Source organism: Manis pentadactyla, chromosome 6 (genome assembly GCF_030020395.1).
Source record: "Manis pentadactyla isolate mManPen7 chromosome 6, mManPen7.hap1, whole genome shotgun sequence".
Lineage (NCBI taxonomy): Eukaryota > Metazoa > Chordata > Mammalia > Pholidota > Manidae > Manis > Manis pentadactyla.
The window spans coordinates 141,642,654-141,665,162 of NC_080024.1; the positions used below are offsets into that span (position 1 = coordinate 141,642,654).

Genomic DNA, 22,509 nt, shown 5'->3' on the forward strand with positions numbered 1-22,509 from the left:
AAATATAAAGCACATATAATCTTCACAACAACCCTGTGAAGTAGGTCCTATTATTATTTCATGGATAGGCTAATTTTCCCAAGTCAACACACCTAGTATAAAGTCAAGCCAGCATTCAAATTAAGGCAGCATGTTCTTTTAAATATTAGGCTAGGTGGGATGATAAAGAGGAAGTTAGAGATCAGATCCTAACTACCTTAGGAATTTGTATTTTAACATCATGGCAATGGAACATCCTTAGGGCAATTTTGTGATTAGAAGTTTCTTTAGAGAAAGCCTTGAGGTAGCAGTGAGGAGGATGGAAGAGAGTAAGACTAGTTTAGGAGGTTACTGAGAATCCCTAGCCCACTGAAACCCCATCTCCTGTGGTAATCAGGAACTGAGTTATGGGAGCCCTTATAGTGCAAATGAAGAGGATATATTTGAGGAACAATGAAAAGATAGAAACCACAGGTTTAGTAACCAATTGGACCAATTTAGTGAGCTGGCAGAAGAAGGAGTCTATGATGATGCAAATATTTCAATCTCGTGTTTACTGAGTTAAGATGACTGTAGGACAACCGGTGAGGTGTACAGTAAGTAGGAAGAATGAGTCTGGAACCTCTCTGAAGCTCACCTTTGTTGTCTGTGAGAATTGTGTTAATACTACTTAATTCCTAGGATTGTGAGTGTTAGAAGTAATAGTTGCCAGTATACATAAAGAACTAGACATTAAGGTGCTCAATAAAGGATATTTACAAACATGATATATTAGCCAGCTTGGGCTGCCATAACAAATACCACAAACTGGGGGGCTTAACAACAGAAGTTCATTTCTCACGGTTCTGGAGGCTGGAAGTCCAAGATCAAGATGCCAAGCAGGGTTGGTTTCTCATTAGGCCTCTCTCTTTGGGTTGTAGATAGCTGCTTTCTCACTGGCTTCTCATATGTCCTTTCCTCTGTGCACATGTGCACACATCCAAGCACATACACTCCTGCTGTCTCTTCATATAAAGACACCAGACCTCTTGGTTATGGCTCTACCCTTTAATTACCTCTTTAAAGCCCCCATCTCCAAATATAGTCATATAAGAGGCTAGGGCTGCAAACTATGAGTTTTGGGGGCACACAATACAATCAATGGATTATAATTATTCCCAGTGGTCCTCCCAGTTTTACCTGAGAAACAGAGTGTCAACTCCGCAACTGAAGTAAATATTATGTGGGGAGAGAGGATTTAGCAAGATCTTAAAAAGAGATTCCTGAAAGGCAAGATAAAACAAGGCATCAGATTTGTAAAAGTCAAATCTGAACAGGTGCATTTTTTCTTCCTTGTGTCCTTCCACATCTGCTTTCAACCTTTCTCACCTACTCTTAGCTCCAGGAAGCTGACTTACAAGTACTGGATCAATAGGATCCCTGTTGAAGCTTCTTGTTGGAGATGGAAGGGTAAAAGAGAGTGAGATCCAGCTATTAAATCTCTCAGCTCCCATCCTGTTGTTTTGCTGCAGGTTGATTGTGTCTTTACCAAAGGCCATAGCTCCTGTCAGGAGGCTTTTCATACTGTTACCCTTTTTGAGTTCAGATGACCACTGTCTTCCCTTGTCCCTTCAGGTCTGCGAGTAGGAATCACTCCTGGTTATTGGCAGCCCCAGCATACTGAGAATCCCTAGCCTACTGATGCTGGTGCAGACCTGACTGTAGAGCACATTAAGTTAAATAAGCTTCAGGTGCATGGAATTTGTCCCAAAAGATGTTATCATTTTTCCTCTAAATTTTTATATGCCTCTCTGAAACCCCATTTCCTGGAATTTACATGTACATTTTAGAAGAAAAAAACCTTACAGACCCTAAGACCTCTGCAAGGATGGCTTACGATTATTCTTAAGAGGATGGTACACTCTCTCCATCCTGAGTTTAACATACTCAGAAAATGCCAAATACACTACAAAAAACTCCCCCTGCTCCATCCCACACGTGGTGGCACACTGATTGCCATGGTTTCCCAGAGTCTATCTAGGCTCAGCCTTGGGATTTCACTCCACAGCACCCACTACCAGAGTCAGCACTCAAAGTGAAACCTATTTGCCATCTCACACTGTACTCTATGATACCCTGAAATTCATAGTTCTCAGACTATAGTAAGTTCATTAAAAATGTGGGTTCCCATTTTCACAACCAGAGATTCTGACTCAATAAAGCTGGAACATAGCCCAGGAATCTGAGTTTTAACAACCACGCAGGGTAGCTGATGCAAAGGGTCCATATTCTGAGGAACATTATTCAATAACTTGTTTTCTATTATGTAACATTTACTATGCACTTAATATGTACAAGGAACTGTGATAATGCTTTGAAACACCTTTTTTCCAGGGAACATCAAAAGGGAGAAAAGACACTTATACAAAAGCTAATAATATGAGTTAAAATGTGGTAAGTGCCATAGCAGAAATATAGATAATATATAATGGGGGCTCAATAAAGGAAAGACAGTCTGCAGCTTCAGTGAGCAGAGAATGCTTTATGAAGGAATATGTTCTAATACTCAGTTCTGGATAAACATAGGAAGGAAATGCGTAAACTTTTCATTTTGCTGAAATGACTCCTGACTTTCCTCTTAACTCATCAAGAATGTAATTTACTTCAGACTCACTCAATATTATCAAATTCAGCCAGTCACTAGAGGAAGGCTTTCTATCATGACTTGCAGGTTCCATGGGTTCACTTTCCTGAGTTTACAAATAGATATGTTAGAGATACATCATACATGGTTTTACTGCTTCCATAGTCCTTTGCACATAGGAGGCACAAAATGTGTATTGGCTGAATGAATGAATGGCTAGGAAGTATAAATCTCAGTCCACAGAATCAGGTGTACAAGAAATATTGGTGTGATTGCCAAAGCCATTGTCATAAAGATTTTTCCTTTTGTTCTCATTAGGAGATTTTTAGTTTTAGCTTATAAGTTTAGTATTTTGCTCCACTAGCCACTATTTCTGAGTCAAACTTTTAAAATTTGATTCTAATCATTTCAAAGTATTCTTATGATAGAAAAGACAGGTTCAGTTTTTCAGTTTCTTATGTATCTGAGTGTTTGTTGGGGAGGAAGTATGCAGTAGCCATACAACCTCTGGTGTTACTTTTTCTTTAAATTCATTTCTCATGTAAAAAGGGGTAAAAATACTTTTTTTGAAAGAATGTCATGAAGAAAGAACATTTATTCTACCAAAAAAATACTCATAAATTCCTCTGAGATAAACCATTTTAAGTAACTGAATTTGTATTTGCAGAAGCCCAAGAATATTGAATTGATGAATTGCATAACCATAAAAAGTACTCCCATTAACTTATCAAAATTACACCTATCTCAAATTCTGTATACAAATAATTGCTGCTTAATAGCTTATTGTCACCTTATTCCTGAAGAAGTAGAAAACATCTGTGATACCAGTTTAACTCTGCTTATCAACTGGGTAAGTTATTTATAAAATAATTTCAGTTGATAAGATTTGCCTTATTCTTAAGCTTTTGAGGGCAAAATATGTAATTTATGTAATATAAATATTAAATAGGAAATCCTGCTTCCTATTTCCAAACTCTTTCTAGCTGTAACCTATTTAGTTTGAATATTGAATACCACTTTCCATAGTTGTCCCTAGGTGGCACAATATCTTTTCAGACAAAGGGGTGTGATTTTCCCCTATGCTGTCAAATGGCTTCTTTAAATGGTCACCACGTGGACCATTCATCCCACCAACACTTTATTCCTTAGATTTGGGTACTAGGAAGTATATTGGAAGGAGAGTTCCCTAGGAAGTCGGAGAGTGATCTCTCACTGTCATAAATTTCCTCCTCCTGGAACTTAATGAAGAACCTTGAGGACAATTCTACGAAGCAGTTTTGGGTGTTTCTTAGAAATGTAAAATAGAGTTTTCTTCTGAAATTTATGTCTGAGGATCAGAAGTCATTAAACTGCCTAGAGTTTCTATTAAGAAGGCCAGATATTTAGACAAATACTTCCAACACCTCAGCCTCTGAAATAAAAATCCATATTTAAAATTTTTTAAAGAGTGTGTTAGGGGTTGGAATTAACTTTGGAACTGAAAAACTACCCATAACCACACATAACTATGTATTCACTTAACCAGTTGTAAAGAGAGTTCTTTTTTGCTTGTGGTAATGTAGTAGAGATTGGCTAGAATGTACAGATAGGAAAGACATGATAAAACTCTTAACAGAGGCTTTCACTGTATTCCAAGCCCTCTCAGGCATGCCCTCAAGCAAGCAAGCGCGCGCACACACACACACACACACACACACACCCCAAATAACAAGCATACACATCCTCATCAGGTGGTCCATTCTTGAATAGTAGCATTATCTGGATACTCTGAGTACATCTGAGGCCCAACCACTGAAGGCATTCAATAAAAATAAAATGTGTGTTAGTGGCTTCTATCCAATAGCCAAGTGGTTGTTTAGACAATGTTAAAATATTTCTCACTGATATTTCCCACCAAAATTCAGGATAGCAGAATCAGAAGGGAAGTAGAAGGATCAGATCCACGGCAACTGGTAGAAAGTACAAAGCACATCACTTCTCACACTGTGCTATGCTATGTATCTGTCTCCCTCCAAGCTGTGAACGACTTGACCCCAGAAGTGGGTCTTTGCATTATCTGCATGCCCAGCTCAGCATGGTGCCCAACACCCCTGAGTGTGTTGAATAAATGATGCTTTCCACCTTGACAAATTACATTTAGGACTAGTAAAAGAAAGTACTATTTCATGAAAATGGAAGTAAAGTTCTTGTAGCCACTTTCCCCTTCATTTAATATTATTGTGGAGCATGCTAGGCATCATGTAATTTAATCCATAAATTGTTCAACCTGTGTATCTAAAGATAGGATTCCTTTAAAAATCATAGCCAAAATACCATTATCACACCTGAAATGTTAACAGAACTTCCTTAATATTATCAGATATCTACTCAATGCTAAAATTACCCATTTTTCTATTTTTTTTAATAACTTATTTGAATCAATACCGAACTTAGGTATGTCATTGCATTAGTTGATGTATCTGTCTCTCTTTTATAAAAACCTTGTTTACTCTTTATTTCTGAAAAAAATTCAAATGTACAAAAAAGTAGCAGAAGAAGGGTAGGGAGGGAGAAGAAGGTGGTTCAGTGAAAAGAAGGGAAAACCTTGCTAGTCACTGACTGGGGGTCTCGTCAAGAAGCAGGGGCTCTTGGTTAACTTCACCTTGCTCAGGTATCGCCAGGGGCTGCCCCAAGAATAGAGAGCCTCAGCTGGAAAGGGAACTGGGAAGTATTTTTGTTTTTGTTTTTTTCTAGAAGGGGAATCTGGGCAGTGAATCTTTGTATCTTTTGCAGTATTTGTAGCACACATGGGATGTCATCTTCACACAAGTTTGGGGGGCAACCCTTCTGGGCTCTGGTGGTCATTCCTGTCACCCTGATAGGAAGAAGAAGAGGGAGGTTAGTAGGACAAACTATAGCCCCTGTTGCTGCAGTTGGTGACAGTGTTGCAAGTGGTGCTTATCACTTGTTCCTTTATTATCCTGATTTCCCCTTGCTGATCTTGATAGCTTGCTGAACTGCCCCCAAACCCTCATTTGTGAGAAGCTGGAGTATCCCCAAAGTTATCACCTTTACTCCTTCCTAGGAGGTATGAGTATGGAGCAAATAGAAATATTTCCAGAAAAAGACACTCTGTTACTTGGAAAGAAATAGTTTGATTTAGTGGAAGTCATGAGATAGGAAAAAAAGAGAAGTCTCACTAGTTGACTTTCATGTCATGTGAGAAAATGCAGAGGGAAGCTCCTAAAGTGTTTTAATCATGCAAAACTGTGCAAAGAACACTTATTAAACTATTCTGTGTAACTCTGTGTAACTGAGGACTCTCAGTACTAATGTGAAGCCCCCAACCATGATATGACTTTAAGGGGAATGGGTCCAGAAAGGAAGGAACAGAATTTGCAATGTACTAGACCCCATGGGGAAAACCAAACCACAGATTTATAATCTAGATGAAGAAAAAAATAACAGTGCACATGAAACAGTTGGAAAATGACAGTAATAATGAGGTCACTGTCAGACCACTGGGCAGCGTAGTAATCTCTTTTTGAAACACGTGAAACCAAAGAACAAATCTCCCTGCCTTTTGGAGAACTAACTTGGAACTTAGGAAGTCTAAGAAGTACTGGTATGTTGCTATAGGGCAGTTACTAAATTCTAAAGATAGAGTGATATTTAAATATTGTTAATGCTAGTAGCATTTAATACCTATAGCATGTTGAAATTTCTAACCCATACCCAATGGGTTCCATTTGTGATTCTGTTCTTGTGACAACTACACAGGTTTGATTAAAATGATAACAATGACAACTTCTCACTCATCTCCTTGCTGGTCTTTCCTGCCTGATTAACATGATGCATTGCTGCCAGATTAGCATATGTGGCTGACACATCTGACAGTGACTGCCCAGTGAGTCACACTCTGTTATCTTCTTTCTCTGAGTGTAGGTGAAACCTGTGATTTGCTCCTAACCAATATGGCAAAGGTGATGGTCACTATCTTGATTAGGTTAATATCTATAGCTTCAGCTGTATCTATATCATTATATCCATATCTGTGATGCCATCATTCTTGTGCTCAGTAGAGAGATTCTCTTTGCTGTCTTTGAAGAAGTAAGCTACCATGTCCTGGGAGGGCCTTTGGTAAGGACCAGGTGGCAAAGAACTGTGACTGGCTTGTAGGACCTGAGGGCCAGGGCCCTTAGTCATATACCCACAAGGAAATGAATGAGCCAAATGAGTCTAGAATCCCTGTGGGATCATGAGCAGAAGACCTAGTTAAACTGTGCCTGAACCCCTTTCCAAGGGAAACTGTGAGGCAGTAAACGTGTATTGTTTGAAGCCACTAAATTTGTGGTAATTTGTGATACAGTAACAAAAAAAATACATTATTAAGAAAAACACCACTCTATGTTTTGGTTAAAAGTCTTCAATGGCTTTTCATTGCCTTTGGAATACAGTCCAAAAAGCTTTTAAGGGCATTCAAGGTCTCTCATTATCTGACCTTACTCTCTTTTCCCGTGTTATTGTTTATTACTGGGTCTAGGTCCAATCTGAAAGACTGTATCAACCTAGGAGGGAGCTCCAGGGCAAAGATTGCCTGTTGACAGAGTTCCCTAAAGAGTAGAAATAGCTAAGTTGTAATAATAGTTTCCCATTACATCTACTCCATGTTTCCTGTACCTTCCCCCAACTTAACTTTCTGTTTTTTGTCTATGCCCATGTTTTACATTTCCGAACCAGCGAGAGTTGTTTTTCTTTTCAGTTCTTCCTATTCTAAATCCTACCCATTTTTCTAGACCTCCATAAACCTAATGTGATTATCCTCCTCAGCCCAACCTAACAGTAATTCACCTCTTTTCTCCACTACCCCTTTTTGTGTGTTTCTCATGTTGCACTCTATTTTAGTCATATATCTTGGTGGACATTTGTTATTCTTTTTGGCTGCCCAGCGTCCAAGCACTTTGCAATGTTTAAGGCATTCCCTATTTTGTGAGTCTTGGTGGAAAACAGAGCCTGCCTTCTTCTATAGAAACTGAACTTGCCAAATTCTTACTTTCTCATCTGCACTTTCAGTTATGGTTCAATTAATATATGTTGAGCTGAATTTTCTGACTATATAAATCTCCTAAGATTTTATAATTTCTACATGAGAGGAATAAATAAATAATTTATTCAAATAAATATACTCAGGATCAGCTTAGTGAAGGTAAAAATCCAAACTTTCAGGAAGGTTATGCATGTAAAACACACACATATATTTATATGTGTGTGTATATATAAATGTGTGAATTTTTCTGAACCATAATTTATTCATTAATATTTGAATATTTATTTTAGTCCTATAACTCAAGAGATTACACACATATATATGGACTTTGGCAGTCAATTTTTTAACTTGCTAGAGATTGTTAATAGTCTGAAAGCTTCTCATTGTATTCCTAGCAATGTATTTGAAACATAGTAAGTTTTCGATTAATATTTGTTGAGTAATTAACTTGATGTAGGAAAGATATCTTGATTTTCTTGACAAGCTGAGCAAGCTTTGATGTAGCCTAAGATTATCCTGTGGTAACCATTCTATGCTTCTCGTATTTCCAAAAAGTTCTTATAAATTGTAAAGGGGATTATGAACTTAATGGTTTAAATGTATTCATTATCACAACAGATGGAGTGAGTACTGAACCCAACTGGCTGAGGAATTATTTTATTTTATTTACCATCATGTCCCTGCTCTTCCCCTCTCCCCCATGTGATCACAAGGCAGTCGAAAGTAGAAAATCATAGAATTCCAATTTGCAGTACAGGACAATTTTAGAATTCTTGATTTTCTAGTGTTCTGTTGACTTTCCTGGTTAACATTATGATTTTGTTTTTCTCTTTATGGTGGCAGCAGAACCGGTCCCTACAAATAAACAGAAATAGCATGTAAGGAACAGCACCTGAGACCCAAAGATGCTAAATGACCTGGTGAAGGAAAATAGGGTATGCCTCCTGGAACACTGATGGGTTTGTAATGTGTTGCTGGGAGGAGAGTGTCTAAACTGGAAAGAAGGGGAGGGAAAAGTTTGCCATTAGCAGGAATAATAAATTGTTAACAGGAAGCCTTTTGACCAAACCAATACTTAGCTCTCTTTTGGCAAATTAGCAAGGAAGTGATGACCTGCACTTGTTTCTGCCCTGTTCTAGTTCTCTAATCCCCTACTTTATAGGCCTGTTCTATAGGATTTTGCTACTCATAGTGTGGTCCAAGGACCAGCAGCAATGGGCATTTCCTAGGAGTTTGTTAGAAATGGAGAATCTCAGAAACCCACTTCAGACCTACTGAATCAGAAACTTCATTTTAACAAGCTTCTCAAGGTGATTCATTTTGCACAGTAACTTTTGTGGACTGCATAATTCTTACTTGTCCTATAAACCCATTAGTGAGATGATAGAGGAAAAACAAAGCCATAGAATGAATATCTTTTCTCTTTTACAGAACCGACTATTGGCTACCAGCATTGCACCAGTTTTAACCCTTGGCTATCCTTTATTCATTCACTCAACAAATATTTGGAAGGAAGATAGGCTAGCATAAACAGTAATTAACATTTATTGAGCTCGTTTTATCTCCTAGACATCCATGAGGTTATTATGCCTATTTTGTAGATGGGGACACTGAGGAGAAGAGAAGATGTCACAGACGACACCAACTGTGTAGTGGAAGAACCGAGATCAGAACACATGTCTCTGTGAATATTGACCTCGCGCCCCACCGCTCCTTGCCACCCACCCGGGGAGTGTACGTTCCTTCTCTCTCCTCCACAGGAATGTTGCACAAGGTCAGACTTCTAGTCGAGTAGCAGAGTTCCTCTTCTGGCGCTCTGTGTCGTAGTTAAATTCGGGGTCAGAGGGAAAATAACCAAATTCCAGATCTAACACTTTCTAGGTGCCAGGAGTCGCGGGCGCAGAAGAGGAACCTTGCAACATCCTGATCACAGGGAACTCCTAACACTTGCCATTTCATCTTCCTTCCGTTTTGGTCCTCCCAGCTGGGTAGTAGAGGCGAGAAAAGAGCCTAGACCAGACTTCCCTTAACGAAGATGGCTGCCGTGCACTCCTTATCCGCAGTTGCGCCTACGCCTCCGTCCGGTCTCCATGGTGACGTGGTTCTCTCTTTCGGCGCCCGTCTAGGCCAGGCCTGTATGGAAATGATGAGTTTCCTTCCCCCTCGTTTTTGCGACAGTTGCAGCGAAAGTCACGGCAGTTGAGGCTGGTGTCAGCTGATTTACTGCAGCGGCGGCGACGGCGGCGGCAGCGACAGCGACAGCTTGCCTTCTACGTGGGAGGAGGCGGCTGGCCAGGGGTTGTGGTCCCAAAGGTTTTCCCTCTCGGATCTGCCCACCCCATCCTCCCCGTACATTCTTGCTTTGGGCTCTTCGCCGCGGCGTCCGCGGGTGGTGGGACAGACAACATCACGGCAGATGAAGCTGTGACAGGTAAGGGGGCTTCCGAGGTTACCCTGGGGAAACCCCAGCGCACGAGGTGTTCGCAGCTGGAGATCAGGGGCCGAGGGTCAGGGGTCACAGGCTGCCCCAGCACAAGGTGGCGCCAGCTGTCAGGGCGCTGCTGCTCAAAGCAATGCTGTGCTCCGCGCCTGCGGGTTCGGGCCCACCGCCAGGCGCCTTTGCATGGAATGTGGGTCCTGCCAGGGTTCTTTGGGGAGTCCTCCCCTGATGAGTGACATTTGCTTCTGGTGACACTGGCTTTGGTGTTAAGATGGGACAGCCTCTGCTTCAGTGGCAATTTAAAGGGGGTGCGGTGGTTAGTGATGCTGGGTGGATGGTTACTGACAGTGCTTTCGGGTCATGTGCACGATTTGGGGGTACACATAGTCTCTCCTTATCTGTTGGTGCACCTCTTTAGTTTACCCTTGCCTAAGGTACCGAGTCGCCGGTTGAGAGTTTCATCAGAGATGACACCTCATGCCACTTCTCATCCCTTTGCCCTAGGAATTGGTTTAAGAGGACACCTGCTATACCGCTCACCTATTATTGAAGCGTATGTTTGGAGTCAGCACCACCCTGTCACCGACTCAAAAATTGTCTTTTCTTTTATGTTTTGATTCACTTGCTATGCCAATTTCTCAGGTCTAACTAGGCAGAATTTGCTGGTCCTTAAGAAACTATGGCAGCTACAGTTGCGTCTCAGGCAGCTTTGCTTTTGTTGATGCTGCGGATTTTAGGATTCAGTAGAAAAGCTTCAGCTTGCTTTCACTGTAACATTTGCCACGAGCCAAAAGTGGCAAGCGGTAACTTTTTGATGTTTATTGCTTAGGACTTAATGACAAGATGGCAAGAATCACCTGCTGTATGAGAAAAATTGAGTTTTTGAGTTTTTAAACTTTTGTTACACACACACACAAATTTTCTTGCCTTGTAAGCAACTTATGATAGTATGAAGGTGGAGGGCAGCTTAAGCATGAAAATAATGTGTTGAAATGCCCTTGTTATGAAGAATCGAAAACTACCATGATTTCATCCAAAGTAACAGACTTTCCAGTTATTTCAAATTGGGAAAATGGAACAATATAGATAATAAATGCCTTGTTAATTTCAATTAGTGATTGTAGTAGAGAAATTTGTTTAAATGTCTGTGTTTTTAAAAAGCTACAGAACCCTGCTTAACAGCAAAGCTAGAGTATGCTTTTTACTTTTTTTTATTGTCACCTGTAGATAAATTTTAAAATATCTTGATAATTAGATAAATTGAAAGGACCGGATTTTGCCTTATTTGAGTATCACTGTGGGAACTTAAATATTGAGGTAGTGAGTCTTGTATCTTACAATTTCCTTTTATTTTTATCTTGGATATAAGTTCTGTTTTGAAGCAAAGGAAGTGGGGTGATTTATCTGTATAACAGGCTTAGTATTGAAAACTTTAAATGTAGTGAGCTGGTTTTTCCTTTGTGATCTGGTTTTTGTGCCTTTGTCGAGGGTAATGACGTGTGGTTTTAGTAGTGTTAGGTGAGTCCTTCAAGTTTGTTTTGAACTTGAGGTGCAGAGGATTGAGTTAATCTTTCTCAATTCAAGGATCATCATTGGGCTGTTCACTGTGTGTCTCCTGCTTTGTGTTGTTTTGATTTTTCTCCATTCTTTTTTTTCCATTTCCCACTCCATTGCCTTGCCCATCAATCCATAGGCAGCCGTTCTAACGTCTGTAATGTGTATTCTCTGTATGGGTTACAGATGTTCCTGTGTATCCCAGATACCAGTCCTTTAAATATTACAAATATATTTGTTCCTATTCCATCATTTGTAACATTTTTCATGATGTCCTTCACTGAACAGAAATCTTTTTGATGTAATCAAATTTTTTAAAACTTGCCTTATGGTTTGTATTTTGGGGTTTTAAGAAGTCTTTCTCCGATTCGGAGTCACAAAGTTAATCTGATTTATATACAACTAACTTCATAGTTTTCCTTTAAATTTGTAGGTATTTAATACATCCAGAGTCTGTCTTTTTATATGTCTGAAGATACAGATTCAGTTTATTTTCCATATATTGGGCCAGTTTTCCTAGTGTCATTCTCTCCTTTTCCCTTAGATAAATGGAGTCACACTTGTATATTATAAGTAAACTGAACCCTGTCTTCTGTTGGTTTGGTTATTTGTTTGTACATAATCTAATACCATGCTGTTTTAATACTATGGCTTTGTATTATTTTTCCCTACATGATTAATTCTTCTAATTTATTTTTAAATTTATTTTGATATAATTATAGATTCACAGGAATTTGCAAAAAAATAGTACAAAGAGGTCTAGTTTCCCCCAATGGTTACATCTTATATAACTTCACCCAATTTCTCTCAGTAGTTACCTTTTATACAACTATAGTACAATAGTAGCAAAAGCAAGAAATTGACATTGACACAATATGTGTATATCCTTCTGTGCTATTTTATTACCTGTGTTACAGGTATCTACCTGTACTACCACTGCAGTCAAGAAACAGAATTATTCCATCACAACAAAGATGTCCTTTGTGCGACACCTTTCTAGTCACACCCATCCCCCTACTATCCCTACCTCTGGTTACTAATCAATTTTACATTTTGATAATTTTATCATTACAAGAGTGATATGTAAATGGGATTACACAGCATGTGACACTTTGAGATTGAGATCATCAAAATTGTTGCATAATTTGAGTCATATTCCATGAGGATATATATATATATATATATATACCACAATATGTCTAACCACTCACCTGGACACTGGGGATGTTTCCAGTTTTTGGCTGTTAAAAATAAAGCTGCTGTGAACATTCTTGTACAGTGTTTTGTGTGGATATAAATTTCACATTTTCTGGGATTAATGCCTAAGACTGTGATTGATGGGCGGTATGGTTAAGTGTTACGTTTAGTTTTTGAAGAAACTGCCAAACTGTTTTCCAGAGTGGCTGTGCCGTTTTACATTTCCATCAGCAATTTATGAGAGACTTAGTTTCTTTGCATCCTTGCCAGCATTTGGTATTGTCACTATATTTTTATTTAGCTGTTTTAATAGATGTGTAGAGATATATCATTTGGTCTCGATTTGCATTTCTCAAATGTCTAATGATGTTAAATATCTGATAGGGCAGATTCTCCATTCTTAGCCCATTTTCAAAGTTGGCTTAGCTATTTGTGGATTTTTATTCTTTTCTCAGTACTTTAGAGCTAGAGTTTCTAAAAACAAGGCAGCTAGAATTTTGACTGAGGATGCATGGAATCTATAGATTTATTTTGGGGAGCATTGACATCATTATAATTTTAGGTTATCTTGTCCAAGAGCATTGGATGGTCTTTCATTTATGATTGAGCAGAAATAATTTTTTTTGTAGTTTAAAAAATATTGTGAATTTTTTATTCATAGTAGACTATAGCTAATAGAAGGAAATGTCACAGATTTTCATATATTGATTCTCCCTTTTGTGTGTGTGTGTGTGTGTGTGTTCTATAGGACAGAGATAAAAAAAAATACAAATCTTGAAATAATTTTAGTACTTGTAGAGTTGAGCTGGAATTAGGTAGTGCCTTTATTGCTGGTTTCTCTATCATATTTCTCTGTGACATTTTGTTTTGTTTGTTGGCACAGATAAACTCCATGATTAGAGTATGGGGATAGTGAGGATTGTAGATTCTGTTTCCATTTTGTCCATTTCATTGTTGCACTTTATAAAGAGTTCATATTATATGTATATGATGCCATTGATTGTAGGAAGAACAAACTGAGACTTTATGTGTGGCTCAGTGAAATCCTGTCAGCAAAAAGAGGATAGGTACAGATACTATGATAGTGATGTTAACTTAAATTTGAACTGTGTGTGGTTCATTTGCTTTGATCTGTATCTTACTTAAAGCTACTTTGCTGATAAGATCACAAAGGATTTTATTGGAAAGAAAAGTCCTATTCCATGACTGCATTTGGGAAGTCCTTGTCCAAGTGGAATTATCATTTTTTTCTATTAAGGAATGTCTCTACTATATTAATAAAAATAGCAAATATTTGAAATAAAATTAGGCCATCTTTTCCAAAATGTATTGGTGATATTTAATGAAAGTGATTGCTTAGGTTAGAGGGAGCCATAAAATGATGGGACAATAAAATGTTAGGGCACTGGTCAGTTCAGGGTGGAGAACATTTTTGAAGGGCTAAGGGTTATTCTGTAGACTCTTTTAGAGTAGAAAATTACCGGAAATACATGACTTTTTAACCACTGTCTCCCATTCAGCTTAGCAATGATTATTTATGGCCCTTCAAGCTAACTGCAGATATTTCACTAGTGTTTTGCACATACATATTTTTCTCTGACTGTTGGTAGTTTATACATGTCAGCGATAACAGACTGATAGAGTGTGCCAGTTACCTTTTGTTCTCACATCAAGTTGTTTATTTGGCTGTCATCCTTAAGGGCTCTTCTTTTTTCTAAACATTTAAAATATAAACACACAATAAAACCACCATTAGTGGGAATGAAAAGTTCAGACTAATAAAATATTGCTTTACTTTGTTTAAGGGACAGTTTTGTGATTCATTAACAGACCTTACTGAGTATAGTAGCGATTAAAATAAACTATGTCAGCTAATTTGCTGCATAGCTCCTAAGATATGTCTTGCTGTGTATATGTCACAATAAAAGAGGCTGGAATATAGGTACAACCTGCAGCTGGGGAAAAACATCTAGCATGTTGATAGGGATTTGATTTGAGACTTGTATTAATTGTTGACATTGTTATAGAAAAATTAATTGATAAGCCCATGAAATCCAAAGCATGTAAAATCAAAATATATTTTAATTCGTTGATAGAGGCAGCTTTTTTTTTTCTTTAACAGGACAAAAACAACAAAGTTTATTTATATTCATATGGGGAAGCCTAGATATGGGTTCCTGATGCAGCCTTTTTTTTAAACCAAGGCAAACATACTTCATTCATTATTTTGTTAGTTTATTCAGCAAGTATTTGGGTTCTATGTGGCAGAAATTGTAGGCACTGTGAATAACACTATAGAACACAACATCACTTTTGTGGAGTTAGTGGGAGAGACAGACAAGAAATAAATAGTAAAACATTGGTATGTTAAATGATTGTAAATGGTCTGGAAAAACTTAAATACTGTTCGTTGGTGGATTTTGCAATTTATGGTGGTCAGGAGAGGTCTTTTTTAAAAAAATTAACGTAGCATTGATATACACTCTTATGGAGGTTTCATATGATCAACATTGTAGTTACTACATTCACACATATTATCAAGTCCCCCCAACACCCCATTGCAGTCACTGTCCATCAGCATAGTAAGATGCTGCAGAGTCACTCCTTGTCTTATCTATGTTACCCTGACTTCCCCGTGACAACCCCCCACACCATGTGTGCCAATCATAATATCCCACCTGTCCCCTTTGTAAACCGTTAGTCCCTTCTTGGAGTCTGTGAATCTCCTGCTCTTTTGTTCCTTCACTTTGGTTTTGTTGATATATTTCACAAATGAGGAAAATCATTTGGTACTTGTCTTTCTCTGTCTTGATTATTTCACTGAGCATTATACCCTCTAGGTCCATCCATGCTGTTGCAAATGGTAGGATTTGTTTTCTTCTTATGGCTAAATAATATTCCATTATGTATATGTACCACCTGTTCTTTACCCATTCATCTACTGATGGACTTAGGTTGCTTCCATATCTTGGCTATTGTAAATAGTGCTGCAATAAACATAGGGGTGCATTTGTCTTTTTGAATCTGTGATCTTGCTTTCTTTGGGTGAATTCCTAGAAGTGGAATTCCTGGGTCAAATGGTATTTGTATTTTTAGTTTTTTGAGGAACCTCCATATTGCTTTCCACAATTGTTGAACTAATTTACATTTCCACCAACAGTATAGGAGGGTTCCCCTTTCTCTGCATTCTTGCCAGCATTTGTTGTTCCTTGTCTTGTGAATATTGGCCATCCTAACTGGTGTGAAGTAATATCTCATTGTGGTTTTAATTTATATTTCCCTGATAATTAGCGATGTGGAACATATTTTCATGTGCCTGTTGGTCATCTGAATTTCTTCTTTGAAGAAGTCTCTGTTCATATCCTCCAACCATTTTTTAATCGGGTATTTGCTTTTTGGGTTTTGAGGCGTGTGAGTTCTTTTATATATTTTGGATGTTAACCCAATTTCGAATATGTCATTTACAAATATAGTCTTCCATGCTGTAGGATGCCTTTTTGTTCTACTGATGGTGTTCTTTGCTGTACAGAAGCTTTTTAATTTGATGTAATCCCATTTGTTTATTTTTGCTTTTGTTTTCCTTGCCTGAAGAGATGTGTTCAGGGAGAAGTTGCTCATGTTTATATTCAAGAAATTTTTGCCTATGTTTTCTTCTAAGAGTTTTATGGTTTCATGACTTACATTCAGGTCTTTGACCCATTTCGAGTTTACTTTTGTGTATGGAGTTAGACAATAATTGAATTTCATTCTCTTGCATGTAACTGTCCAGTTTTGACAACACCAGCTGTTGAAGAGGCTGTCATTTCCCCATTGTAAATCCATGCCTCATTTATCATATATTAATTGACCATATATACTTGGGCTTATATTTGGACTCTCTATTCTGATCCATTTATCTATGGGTCTGTTCTTGTGCCAGTACCAAATTGTCTTGATTACTGTGGCTTTGTAGTAGAGCTTAAAGTCGGGGAGCATAGTCCTCCCAGCTTTATTCTTCCTTCTCAGGATTGCTTTGGCTATTCGGGGTCTTTTGTGGTTCCATATGAATTTTAGAACTGTTTGTTCTAGTTCATTGAAGAATGCTGTTGGTATTTTGATAGGGATTGCATCGAATCTGTAGATTGCTTTAGGCAGGTGGCCATTTTGATAATATTAATTCTTCCTGTCCATGAGCATGGGATGTATTTCCATTTATTGATGTTTTCCTTTATTTCTCTCATGAGTGTCTTGTAGTTTTCAGGGTATATAGGTCTTCCACCTCCTTGGGTAGGTTTATACCTAGGTATTTTATTCTTTTTGATGCAATTATGAATGGAATTGTTTTCCTGATTTTGCTTCCAGCTAGCTCATCATTAGCATGTAGGAATGAAACATATTTCTGTGTATTGATTATGTATCCTGCAACTTTGCTGAATTCTGTTATTAGTTATAGTAGTTTTGGGGTGGATTCTTTAGGGGTTTTAATGTACAATATCATGTCATCTGCATACAGTGACAGTTTAACTTCTTCCTTACCAATCTGGATGCCTTTTATTTCTTTGTGTTGTCTGATTGCCGTGGCTAGGACCTCCAGTACTACGTTGAATAAAAGTGGGGAGAGTGGGCATCCTTGTCTTGTTCCCGACCTTAAAGGAAAAGCTTTCAGCTTCTCACTGTTAAGTATGATGTTGGCTGTGGGTTTATCATATATGGCCTTTATTATATTGAGGTACTCGCCCTCTATACCCATTTTGTTGAGAGTTTTTATCATGAATGAATGTTGAATTCTGTCAAATGCTTTTTCAGCATCTATGGAGATGACCATATTATTTTTGTCCTTCTTTTTGTTGATGTGGTGGATGATGTTGATGGATTTTTGAATATTGTATCATCCTTGCAATGCTGGAATAAATCCTACTTGATCATGGTGTATGATCCTCTTGATGTATTTTTGAATTCGGTTTGCTAATATTTTGTTGAGTATTTTTGCATCTGTGTTCATCAGGGATATTGGTATGTAATTTTCTTTTTTTTGAGGTGTCCTTGACTAGTTTTGGTATTAGAGTGATGCTGGCCTCATAGAATGAGTTTGGAAATATTCCCTCCTCTTCTACTTTTTGGAAAACTTCAAGGAGAATGGTTATAATGTCTTCACAAAATGTTTGGTAAAATTCCATGGCAAAGCCATGTGGTCCAGGAGTTTTGTTCTTAGGTAGTTTTTTTTATTACCGTTTGAATTTTATAGCTGGTAATTAGTCTGTTCAAATTTTCTGCCTCTTCCTGGGTCAGCCTTGGAAGGTTGTATTTTTCTAGAAAGTTGTCCATTTCTTCTAGGATATCCACTTCGTTAGCGTATAATTTTTCATAATGTTCTCTAATAATTCTTTGTATTTCTGTGGTGTCTGTAGTGATTTTTCCTTTCTCATTTCTGACTCTGTTTATGTGTGTAGACTCTTTTTTTTTCTTGATAAGTCTGACTAGGGGTTTATCTGTTTGTTAATTTTCTTGAAGAACCAGCTCCTGCTTTCATTGATTCTTTCTATTGTTTTATTCTTCTCAATTTTATTTATTTCTGCTCTGATCTTTATTATGTCCCTCCTTGTACTGACTTTGGGCCTCATTTGTTCTTCTTTTTCTAGTTTCATTAATTGTGAGTTTATACTGTTCATATGGGATTGTTCTTCTTTCCTGAGGTAAGCCTGTGTTGCAGTATACTTCCCTCTTAGCACAGCCTTCACTGCATCCCACAGATTTTGTCGTGTTTAGTTATTGTTTACATTCATCTCCATATATTTCTTGATCTCTGTTTTTATTTGGTCATTGATCCATTGATTATTTAGGAGCATGTTGTTAAGCTGCCATGTGTTTGTGGGCTTTTTTGTTTTCTTTGCATAATTTATTTCTAGTTTCAAACCTTTGTGGTCTGAGAAGCTGGATGTTACAATTTCAATCCTTCTGAATTTACTGCAGCTCTTTTTGTTGCCTAGTATATGATCTATTCTTGAAAATGTTTCATTTTCACTTAAGAAGAATGTGTTATCCTGCTGCTTTTGTGTGAAGTGTTCTGTAGATGTCTGTTATGTCCGTCTGTTCTAATGTGTTGTTCCGTGCCTCTGTGTCCATACTTACTTTCTGTCTGGTTGATCGGTCCTTTGGAGTGAGTGGTGTGCTGCTTTTAATACTCTTTCCCTACCCTTGATATTTGCCATTTTAGTTATTGTATTTCTTGGTGTTGTCTTCCTTAGATCCCTTTGTGTTCAGAGATCTGTGCACCTCCATTGCCTGGGAGACTGTCTCCTTCTCTAACTTGAAGAAGTTTTCAGCAATTTCCTTCTCAAAGATACTTTCCATCCTTTTTGCTCTCTTCTTCTTCTGGTACCCCTATAATGCAAATATTGTTCTGTTTTGATTGGTGACACAGTTCTCTTAATACTCGTTCCTTCCTAGAGATCCTTTTTTCTCTCTATGCCTCAGCTTCTTTGTATTCCTGTTCTCTAATTTTTACTCCATTTACCATCTCCTCTTCTTCATCTGATATACTTTTAAATCCTTCCATTGTATTTTTTTTTTCAGATACTGTATTTTTCAAAATTTATATATCTTTCTTGAATTCTTCCCTGGGGTCCTGTATATTTTTCTGTAGCTCCATGAGCATGTTTATGATTTTTATTTTGAAATCTTTTTCAGGAAGATTGATGAGTTCAGTTTCACTTAATCCTCTTTCTGGTGCTTGTGGGATTTGGGTTTGTACCAGGTTTTTTTGACGTTTCACGTTTGTAATAATAATTTGGTGTAGGTGGTGCCCTCTAGTGCCCAGAAGCTCTACTGTCTGGAGCTACTCAGCTCCTGGAGCAATGATGGGGGTCACAGGCTAGTGGTGCTGGTGCTTGCCAGGAGGAAAGAGCCATTTCCTGTTTCCTGGCTGCAGTGCCTGCCTCCACTGCCAGGGCCCATGAACCAAGTGCGCAAGGAGGAGCCTCTGTGTTACACCCTTGTAGCTGCCGTAGGTGGGGCTGCCCTCTGGCTGCCCTGGTGCAATGACGGGGGCAGCAGGTTTGTGAGGAAGGTTTGTGAGGAAGGAGCAGTGGGTGCATATCATGTTGGGGTCTTTGGAGCTGCATCACCAGCCAGGGGGATGAAGCATCTGAAGCTCCTGAAAGTTCCCAACCTGCTGGGCTCAGTGCACCCAGACAATTTTGTCCACCTGTCCTTTCTCCTGAGAAGCAAGCTCTGTGCAATCCTTGCCCAATTAGGAGCCGTCTCACTTTTGGGAAGTCTCTCAGAGTGCCCACCTTTCTTTTGTTCTAGAGTGGCGGTTGTGGGTATCTGTTCTCCACAAGCGGCTGGAATCTTAGTCTCTCCAAGTATTCTCCCTGTCTTAGCTTTCCAACCCCATGAATCTCCAGAGCACCATGTAATATAGGTTTGTGCTCCCAGAGCAGATCTCCAGGGCTGGGTATTCAGCAGTCCTAGGCTTCACTCCCTCTTGGATCTTTTTCTCTTCCTCCTGGTGAGCTGGGGTGGGGGAAGGGTTTGGGTTCTGCCAGATTGTGGGTTTGGTACTTTACCCTTTTCTGAGAGGTCTGATCTTTTCTCAGATGTAGGCAGTCTTTCATATCCTTCTTTCTTGTTGCTCTTTCAGAATTAGTTGTATTTGCTATATTTTCATATTATATGTGATTTTGGGAGGAGGGTTCTGTCTCACCTTTCATGCCACCATCTTTAAGCCAGTACTGAGATGACCTTTTAATAGATACCTGACTAAAGTGAATGTGCCATTAATTCTAGGAGACATTGTTCTGAGGTAAGACCAAGAATCAGAGTGGGTAAAGAAGAGTAAGCCATGGAGAGAACAACAGCCTATCTCATGTAGTATAGGCAGTTGTGTAGAGTTTGACTTTTACTCAGAGTGAGAGAGGTAGCCATGGGAAGATTTGGAGTAGATGTGTGACATGGATGATTACTTTTTAAAAAATAGTATCACTCTGCATGCTGTACTGTGGCTGTAAGGGTCGGGGCAGGGGTGGAAACCAGGAGACCAGTTGGGAGGCCATTGTCCTGTACATGGTTGGAGTTGCTGGTGAACAGGGTGGTTGTAGTGAAGGTGTGGAGAAGTCTTTGTGGTCGGAATACAGTTTGAAGGTATAGCCAGTAGTGTTTTCTGATGCAGTGTGGTGTGAAATGTAAGAGAAGAATCAGAGATGATTCCAGGATTTTGGTCTGTTGAGCTCTAAGCTTAGGTGGCCATTAACTGAGATGGGGAAGACTGGGTGGGGGTGGGAACAGGTTTGGAGAAGACCAGGGACTCTATTTTGAATGTGTCAAGTTTGAGAAGCTTATTAGCTGTCCAGATGGAGCTTTTGAGTAGGATGCTAGAGTAGAAGGCAGCCCCAGGCAGTAAGCTGGGGAATTGTCAACGCCTAAATGTTACTTAAAGCTGTGAGGCTTGGAGAGATCACTGAGAGAGGGAGGGAGTGTTGGCAGAGAAGAGAAATGTAAGGACTTAGCTCTGGGTATGCCAACATTTAAAGGTCAAAAATAAGGAAAAATGGGATACTAAAGCCAGAGAGGTAGCAGGAGAGTGTGAAGACCTGAAGGCCAAATGCAAAAGTATTTTAAGGAAGAGGAAGCATAAACGGTGCCAAATGCTGCTATAGGTCAAGAAAGATGGGATTAGGACTTGACATTGGTTAGCACAAGTCATTGGTGATCTTGTCAAGAGCAGTTTTATGACAGGACACTTTTCTATAGTTTAAATATAAGGAGGAGGCTAACGTTACAAATGAGGACAATCTTAGAAGGAGATTATGTATTTCCTCGCTGTTTACAGCTACTAAATGGGGAGTTGCAATTGTCCTTAGTCAGTGTGGCTCTCAAGTCTTCACATTAAGCTACCACATCTTACTGATCCCCACATGATTGTGACACTTCACCTTCTAGTCTGGGAAATAATTTCATTTTCTTTTTCTGGGTAGTTTAATTTATGAACAGTGAGAAACCACGTTCAGTGTTCAACGTGGTTTTGATGGCAACTAGAGGGAAGGAAGTAGGAGTAATTGTGTTGTCAGGAAATCCAATGAGGAGGCCCCCCTGCACGCTAGATGAGATGTCAACCCAGGAGAGGGTTCTTGACTCTGTTGAAGAAAGAGTTCATGAGCAGGTCAAGCAGCTATAAGCAAAGAGTAGTTTAATAAGGCAAAAGTACACACTGAAGGAGGGAGTGTGGGTGTGCTCCAGAGGGGAGCCTCTCGGTGGGGTTTGGGTTGGGTGGTCTTATAGCTGGAATTTAAGTGTGTGATAGACTAGGACAGGTGGTGTTTTCTCAGAATAGGGAGGGCATTTCTGGGAAATAGGGTGACACCCTCTCTTTGTCCTTAGATGGTTCGCCTTGGAACTGTCATGGCACCAGGGGGTGTGGTTTTTAGTATGCTTAAAGAGCCTATAATGTATTTTGAGGTGAAGTCAGTGTCACTTCTCCTCCATGTTGGAATCAGTTTTGGCAGGTCTATTATCTATACCCTCATTCCCCACATCGCTGGAGAGAACAGTTTACATCGAATGTTTAGAATATAAACAAGCATCTAACTGAATGTAGATACCAGCCGAAGTCCCTAACCACCTCCCGGCTCATGTCTGGCTATCTACCTACTATAACAACTGGGGATGTAGGTGAGATTAGAGGTGGGTGGGGGGATAAAGTTTAAGTTGGTT

General features: G+C 39.0%; 1 protein-coding gene across 4 annotated transcripts in view; it reads left to right on the plus strand.

Annotated features, from left to right (window-relative positions):
- The first annotated feature begins 9,852 nt into the window (after positions 1-9,852).
- Positions 9,853-22,509, plus strand: part of WDR7 (WD repeat domain 7) — a 374,749-nt gene continuing 362,092 nt past the window's right edge. For 3 of the 4 annotated variants that reach the window (XM_057504212.1, XM_036918525.2, XM_036918526.2), the window contains exon 1: positions 9,853-10,059. The gene's annotated coding sequence lies outside the window, so the exon portion shown is untranslated. The remainder of the gene's footprint in view (positions 10,060-22,509) is intronic. The other variant, XM_036918527.2, reaches the window with a different exon arrangement.